This window comes from Periplaneta americana, chromosome 10 (genome assembly GCF_040183065.1).
Source record: "Periplaneta americana isolate PAMFEO1 chromosome 10, P.americana_PAMFEO1_priV1, whole genome shotgun sequence".
Lineage (NCBI taxonomy): Eukaryota > Metazoa > Arthropoda > Insecta > Blattodea > Blattidae > Periplaneta > Periplaneta americana.
In genome coordinates this window covers 112,433,985-112,442,440 of record NC_091126.1, presented here as the reverse complement: position 1 = coordinate 112,442,440, position 8,456 = coordinate 112,433,985, and the positions used below count along the sequence as shown (strand labels likewise).

Here is an 8,456-nt window from a genome sequence, read left to right as displayed (position 1 = left end):
TTGGATGATAATAATGAACCAGGTCTCTGTTTTTTTATTTTCTAGGCATTTTGAAACATATAGACCTAGCATATTATATAAAGAACTTACCCTTATATACACTACCATGCTGTGCACACCTAACCTACACTAGTAAATAAAGGTGACTAAAAAACTATGTAAACTTATGAAAACACGATGATAGATAAAGATTATTTACAAATCACTATAGACTGTAGACACTATTATAACACTAACAATAAAACTGTTAGAAACTTGCAAATATTTCTTGTATCGCAAACAAAAACCAAGCATGGAAAACACGTTGTTATGGCTACTAGCAACAAGCGGAATTTTCCTTTAGACAAGAGTTGTGCTCTCCTTTGTAACTGAATGTTTTTTAAAGGAAAGCAGCCTTTGAAGTAGGCATAACACCTGTTGAATTCTTTGAAGAAATATTTCGAGAAGTCGAGAAGCTACACTGGCTCAATCGGAAATCTAATATAATAAATAATGTATGAAATAGAGTGTAATTTCCTAAATGGTCACGTAATTCAGAGTGGAGGGCGTGGACGGAGCATTTAAATTAACAGTCAGAGCCCGCAGCCTTTTAAAAATGTGACCCTAAATAGCTGATAGACCGGTCGTATGGTCATGAAAATTGGGAGAGGACAACTTTAAACCGAAAATGAATTTTTAAAGGTAAAAACAAAGAAACGATTTTTTGACCAAAAATGACAAAACCTCACGTCAGTGTATCGTTGGGGACATTATACTGAAATTACTAACTTCCATATTTTTAAAGCTAAATTCACAAAATGTTTATCACTAGTATATCTGGTTGATAATAACACATGTACAAGATTTCGTCCCTCTATGGTAAGTGGTTTGCATTTTATTAATAACTTACAAGAATAATATTGTATTGCTTCATACAAAAAGTCCCTTGCGTCGCAATTTACATTATTTTTAATTGATATTCACTTATATGATTCTTTATATACATTGGAACAAACATTACTATTGGAATTTTCTGTACAGCGAGTGGGTAAATTATTAGGAAATTATATGGCTATTAATTTTTTATTTTTTATAATAAAATATTTTAGTAATATACTCATTAATCTTACAGCAAACCCTATAGTAAGCTTTGATTCCAGGTATGTAAGGATCCATATAAGTGAAAATCACTTAAGAATAATGTCAATTGTAGTGCAAGCGCCTATTTATATAATATTTTAATAAAATAATTAATAAAATGCAAACCACGTATCATAGGCTGATGCAATTGTATACACTTGTCACTATTAAGCAGATATATCAGTGATAAAAGTTTGATGAATCTAGCTTCGTAAGTATGGTAGTTATGGATTTCACTGTTGTGAACTCTTAATACTAATGAACTTCGTGAAATTTCAGTATAGTGTCCCCTTATATGCGGAAGCCGGAGAGTTCGCACGAGGAGTGTAGTTGGAAATGTTTAGATTTATTGTTATTTTATTTGAAACATTGTTGTTTTAATTTGTTACTTGTAATTTATTAAGTTCTTGTTGCTGTAATACCTACAACTATTTGTCTATGCCTACAACTGTGTATTGAACACTTTAATGTACGAGTATATTTATGCTATTATAATTATTAAATGAAGTTTTTTTTTACATTAGTATGTTGACTGACAATAATGTTCTATAATATAAGAAGATCCTTTAGACGTTTTGCCCTTCAAATCAAAAATATCTGAGTTTTACTTTAAATATTCCTATCCCTAGCATGTTGAAAAGGACTAACACTGGCGGACGACTCGGTGATTGCGCTACTCTGGTATACCCATGGACTCTGCTTACAACTTGCAATGAGAGACATCTACAGAGGGGTGTAAGCAAAATTTCCTCGTTCCTTCAATAGCTCCTCAATAGATGGCAAACAAATCAACAAATCGTTCTGTGAGTCGAATTCTGTGTTTATATGTTTTGCTTATGTTTTCATTCCTATTACAACGTGGTTTGGTTAATATCAGAAGTTTTGTGCTACACGCGTTTTCTTCTCTTGAAGTAAGATGATATTTATGTACTTATTTTGCAAATGGAAATGTATTATCTGAGATTATAAATGAAACCTAATGAGATTTATTGTGTTGTTTTTATGTATTATTCGTGTCTTTTGTTAACGTGTGGTACACGTGTTCATCTATTCTACTCGGGGAAGGAGTTGATATTTATTTACTTATTATATTACAAATGGAGATTTATTTGCTGAAATTATAAATATAAATGAAAAATTATTGTGATGTAGTTTTAACACATTGTGATTGAAGTTCTTGTGAAGTGACGTGATTGATACGTTTCAAGTAAACAATGCAAGAATTAAATACATAAATATGTATTTATTATTTAATTACTTATTAGGGATGTAAGAAAAATCACTGTAGTGTTGTCTATCATTCCAGCATGTCACAGAAAACCACCCCAGCCAGAGTAACAACTTGTTCTGTGCCTGGTTGTCTGGGGTCGAATAGAAGGGATCCGAATTTATCATTTTTCCGCTTCCCGAAAAATGTTGAGAGGTAAGTTTGTGATCTGTGAGTAATATTGTTTACTTAATCTATATTTCTGTAAATTACTCCTGTATTTGTACCTACAGAGTGTAATATTGCAATGTTTTTATTTGAGTTTTTTTATATGCAAAAACCTAACCTAACATTTAAACACGTGCTTAGCTATGCAATATTGCAATAGTCAAACATGTTTTATGATAATAACAATATCAATAGTAGTTGCCCAGATCAGCTACACCAAATAAAGTGCAATCTTCTATTGCTTCACAGGTTTCTGTGAGGTTTATAATTATATTTTATATTTATTTATATAATGTAAAACACGTGGTTTTAGTTTGCAGCCACAATTACTTTCAGCATAAAAATCGTTTAATGCCTACCTGTGCGGTATATTCTAATGCAGTGTTGTAGCCCCTCTCCCCACTTCTTACAAATATAACACTAGAGAGTTTAAGGACGCAATACTAGAGAAATGGACAATTTCCCTAGTAACATAATTAAGTGTGGCCTCTCGCATGTTGTGTTGCTAATAAATTAGTAACATTGTAACAAATACGGGGGTGGGAGCTACAACAATACATAAGTATAAAGAGATATCATAGAATTTTTATCATAGTGGAAACTAAAATCACATATATAAATAACACAGAATCCAGTGAAACAAGAGGAAACTGTGTCTCCCTTGGTGTAGCTTTTCAAGAAAAATACTATATGTTGAGTTGGTTTACATCGTACTTATCAAATAGAAAACAAAAAGTAGAAATAAATGTACCAAATAGTCATAAAGTTACTTATTCAGAATTTAGAAATATTAAACATGGTGTTCCGCAGGGGTCAATTTTAGGTCCATTGTTGTTTCTAGTTTATATTAATGATTTAGCCTTGACCATAAACAATTCATCCCATGTAATTTTATTTGCAGATGATACAAGTGTAATTATTTCAAGCAAACAATACGATCATTTTATAAACACTTCTAATACAGTGCTGAATCTAATGAATGAATGGTTCCATGCAAATAAACTAGCACTTAATGTTGATAAAACCAGTGCAGTCAAATTTAGTACACACAATAGTGCTCAGGTTTCCTACAGTATTCGATTAAATGGAACTCATCTCAAAGAATCTATAAGCACAAAGTTTCTTGGTTTAGAATTGGATAATCACTTGAACTGGAAAACGCATATAGAATGTATTACTCGTAAATTGAGCTCTGCCTGTTATGCATTAAGATCCTTATCTACTATTGGTGATATAAACTTACTGAAAATGTCATACTTTGCATATTTTCACTCTGTAATGAAATATGGATTAATACTCTGGGGTAACTCGTCTGAAGCTAAACACGTTTTTGTTTTACAAAAGAAAGCTATAAGAATAATGGCCGGTGTGCATAAAAGGACCTCATGTAAAAATATTTTCCGAAACTTAGAAATCTTGACTTTACCTTGTGAATACATTCTTTCCCTAATGATGCTGTATATTAAGAACCAAGATAAATTCAGTACTAATGAAGACATTCATCATTTTAATACAAGACATAAATCAGATCTTCATCTACCCTCTGTTAGTCTAAGCTGTTTTAAAAAAGGAGTTCGCTATTCATGTATAACAGTCTTCAATGCACTGCCTAATTATCTTAAAGATTTGAAGAACAATGAGAAAAGGTTCAGAAAAGAATTAACCAAATTTCTACATACTCATACCTTCTACACAATTGATGAATTGTTTATGCTTGTGAATTGAATTATTCTACTTAAATGACATGTACAATTTTATATAGCTCAACTAAAATATGTTTTTATATTGACTTAATCTGTTTACTATGTATTGTATTTTTTGTTTAGCATAACTGATGAATTGTATGTACTGTAAATTGAATAGTATACTGTATAGGTCAACTGATGAATTGTTTAAGCTTATAAATTGAATTAATCTACTTCATATGAATTGTATAGCTTAACGAAAATAAGTTTGTAAATTGAACTAATTTGATTGTATATGTTTGTATAGTTTGGCTGATGAATTGTATATGTTCTTAAATGATTACTAGTCAGTGTAGCTCTACTGATGAATTGTATACAGACCTACTGTAAATTGAATGGTAATATGTATAGCTCAACTGATGAATTGTTTATGATTATAAATTGAATTAATCTACTTGATATTAATTGCACAAATTTGTATAGCTTAATGAAAGTATGCTACTTTGTATTGTATATATTTGTATAGATTTGGCCGATGAATTGTATATGCTTTAAATTGAATAGTAATCTATATAGCTCTACTGATAAATTGTTTGTGTTTGTAATTTGAAGTAGTTTGCATGATATGTATTATCAATTTCTGTATATCACAACTGGTTGAATTGTTTATGCCTTAAATTTAATTAAATTGTTTTGTATTATAATATAGCTCAACTTATGAATGATCGTTTGCGTTTGTAAATTTAATAATCTGATTGGCTATGTATTGTATACTTTTAGTAGAGCCATCGATGTTGGTCAGTCGACAGACTCGCTGGGCTGCTGATCCGGAGCTGCGTTCGGGCTTGGGTTGGACCCCCCTTTGGACTTTGGTTTCTTCGGAGGTTTTCCCCAGCCGTGGGACTGAAGCCGGATGGTCTATGGCGAGTCCTTGACATCAACCCCTTTGATTTGATTACCCCCTTTGATTTGATTACCTGGTTGGGTTTTTCCGAGGTTTCCCCCACCGAAAAGGCAAATGCCGGGTAATATTTTGGCGAATCCTCGGACCTCATCTCATCTCACTACATCTCGCCAAAATGTAAAAAAATGTAAAGAAATGTAAAAAAATTGTACAAAATTGTAAAAATTGTAGAAAACTACTAAATTGTAAAACTATAAAAATTTGTAAAAATTGTAATTGTAATATTGTAAAATGTTGACATGTTCCACATCTTAAAGCTTCATTGCTCATGTAAGATCTATGGAATAATGAATGAATGAATGAATGAATGTATATTTAATATAAAAAGGTTCACTGTCGCTAGACAGCCTACTTGAAATGAAAGTATCTGAGAATGCGCAACAGTCATTTTGCATTTGCATATTCAAACTTGGATACTCCCGTTTCACAAACTGTTGTTGAAAACAAAGCCGGCATTGTGTGTGTAAAATTTCTAAGCAGTGTGTTACTTCTTACTTTGCCTAGGACTTTCAGGTATTGTAAAATATGCCTAGAAATTCTACAAAGTAATTACCTAATTGCATACTTTGCTAGTAACATAATCATAGACCTAGAAAGAGAGTCGATCTGTATGATATATGAATTTAGAGTTTCGAACAGTATCATAAAATTCGTAGTTCTTAAATGCCCCAGAATATATATGGACTCAAGGTTGTGCGATACTAGAGTAGGCCAATTCTATTTACTGGTAATTCTAATTAATATTTCTATATTTTACAGGGCTGTACATTGAGCAGAAAGTATAGGTGTATGGATCTGCTGGTTGTTCAAAATTGATGCCTCAATGCCTGTGACATTTCAACATTTCACTGGGTTGCAGCTGTTCCCGGCCACTCGGAATGAGGCGAATCACACAGGTTCTCACGGCCGTCTATGAAGAGATGTTGCTACGGTCCATACAGTCTTCCCTGTACATGCCACACATGTCCCTGTGAATTTTACTCAGGTTATGTCCTTTAGCCCACAAAAATCCCACAACACTTCACTGCTCTTCACAAGTTGACGACAGTAACATGTGCGCCATCTTTGTTGCGTAGTTCATGCTTCTCTTGCTAGAGCTGCACATGCAAAACAAATTGTGTCTGTAGCGAAAACTTCAAACAATATCTCGGTGAAATGTCAACATCCCAGCTGCAATACCAATGCAGAAAAAAATTATTGTGCGTTACTTTCCGCTCTACCTCGTATATATGATTGTAAGAAAATAGCAATTCATACATAGCGCTAGATAAATCAATTTTCTTGCAATTTAATCCCTAATTGATCTGTGTAATCGACAATGTACTGTGTATTTCTGATATTAATGGAAGTATGTAAACGTAAAAGAATCACTACAGAGACACAGTGTGCAGATGCTGTGATCCACATTTTAAGTATGTTCTATTCAAAAATGGCCCTATTAGTGCATGAATAAAGTGGCTTTTAAAAGCCAGACGAATGCATAATAATAGTAATAATGATCACTGAGAGTTGTTCCTTATTATTTTGATAATTTAGTAATAATACCTGTACAATATATTTTGTGTTCTTTGTGCTTCTTCCACATTCTTTTATATTACTTTACAAATAAATATTTCTGTAACAGTATTGTGTCTATTGTGTTCATTTGTAACTACGCTTGCTCAGCTCGATACATATTGTGCTGTAGAGGAGGAGGCGGCTGTGTGAAATATGAGGGTAGTATGGATCTGTGGAGGGAGATGAGTGAAATTTTGGTTAAATTTCGAGAAAAATACAATTTGCAGAATTAAAATTGTCCGTGACTTTTCATTTTTATGTGGGGCAAAGTTTATAATCAACATCTTCCTCAAAATTCATCGTTTAGTTTAGTTTCACAATTACAAACAGATTTTTGTGATGGTAGTCATTCTCGCATTTTACTTTTACTCCATTTCCTGATTCAAATAATACAGGCTTCAACAGATTTCATGCTAAAATGTTGATATTTTTACAGCATATTCTGCCAAGTATGGTTAACAACACTGCTGAGACTTTTTTGGGTAAAGTTAATATTTTCAGAATTAATAAGTGAAATATATAGTCAGACACAAAAATTGAATTAAAGATTTTTAACTCTCTGCATTCTGGTCACCCATATATACGAAATTCAAATTATGGTTCTGCTGTTAAATGATATGCATGTCAATTTTTTGTCAGACCAGTAACTTCTATTTTGTGGGAATAGATAAGTTTTAAAATAGGTGAAAATAAAATAATGAACTATAAACTTTTCAACTGGTACTGATGGAACTTAGGGACAATAATACTAATAACAAGAGGTTCCTGTATACAGAAATTAAGTCGCTAGCTTAAAAAATGTAGAAGAAGGAAATTTAAATCCCTAAAGGTTCCTTTCCATTCCTTCCCAAACTGAAATACAAAGCTGAGAACTAATGATTATTGTTACAGGCGGGTGAGCTGGGAAAGGAGGATAAAGTTATAATCAAAATGCAATATAAATAGTGCTGTACATTGTTGTGATTTTTTTTTTCCAAATTGACCTCTGCCTTTTACAAGGTATATATGCAATATTGCATATCATACAAAATGAAAAACAATAAAATTTGCATTCAAACATTTTCACCAAAAGTGAAGTGTTTCAAAAGAAATAATTCATTCTGTACCTACTAGTAAATAGAATGGGCTGGTATAGTAGTAAATGTAGTTACCGATAGAGCAGAAGAGGTGGGTGGTAAAAATGCTGTTACCGATCTTGTTTACACAAGATTACAGATGGCTGTACGGTCATCCTAGCAGCATATGTTGGCATTGTTTTAGCATTGAGCTGCAGATCTTTCTGTTATTTGTCTATGTTACTGACGGTCGTTAAATTTTCTTCGAACATGGCGGCGGAATGACCACTCTATATCTTTCTCTTTCTAACTCGTTGGTAGGAACTAACTAAGGCCGAATTCGAGCCCCAAAAATATGTAATTCATCATTATAGGTATTAAAAATTACAGAAAAAACCAAAAACATGTACACGCAATGCTCCACTTCCGCGAAATTACAGTCTGTAGTTTGGATTCAGTGACGGCATTATGTCCTGGGTTTGAGCTCCGAAAATTTATAATTCTTTCTCAGAGACATAAAAAATTGCAGGGAAATCTAGAAACTTGTATAGACAATGCACATCTTCCGCCAAATTACAGTCTCTTGTTTGGACAAAGTGACGGCAATATTTCCTGAGTTGGAATACCGAAAGTGTAGGCTA

General features: G+C 32.6%; 1 long non-coding RNA gene across 1 annotated transcript; it reads left to right on the top strand.

The window, feature by feature from the left end:
- Positions 1-1,938: 1,938 nt before the first annotated feature.
- On the top strand, positions 1,939-6,991 carry LOC138707328 (uncharacterized). The gene is made up of 3 exons (XR_011334177.1): positions 1,939-2,030; positions 2,426-2,542; positions 5,963-6,991. It is a non-coding gene; the product is annotated as an uncharacterized lncRNA (long non-coding RNA).
- Positions 6,992-8,456: the final 1,465 nt, after the last annotated feature.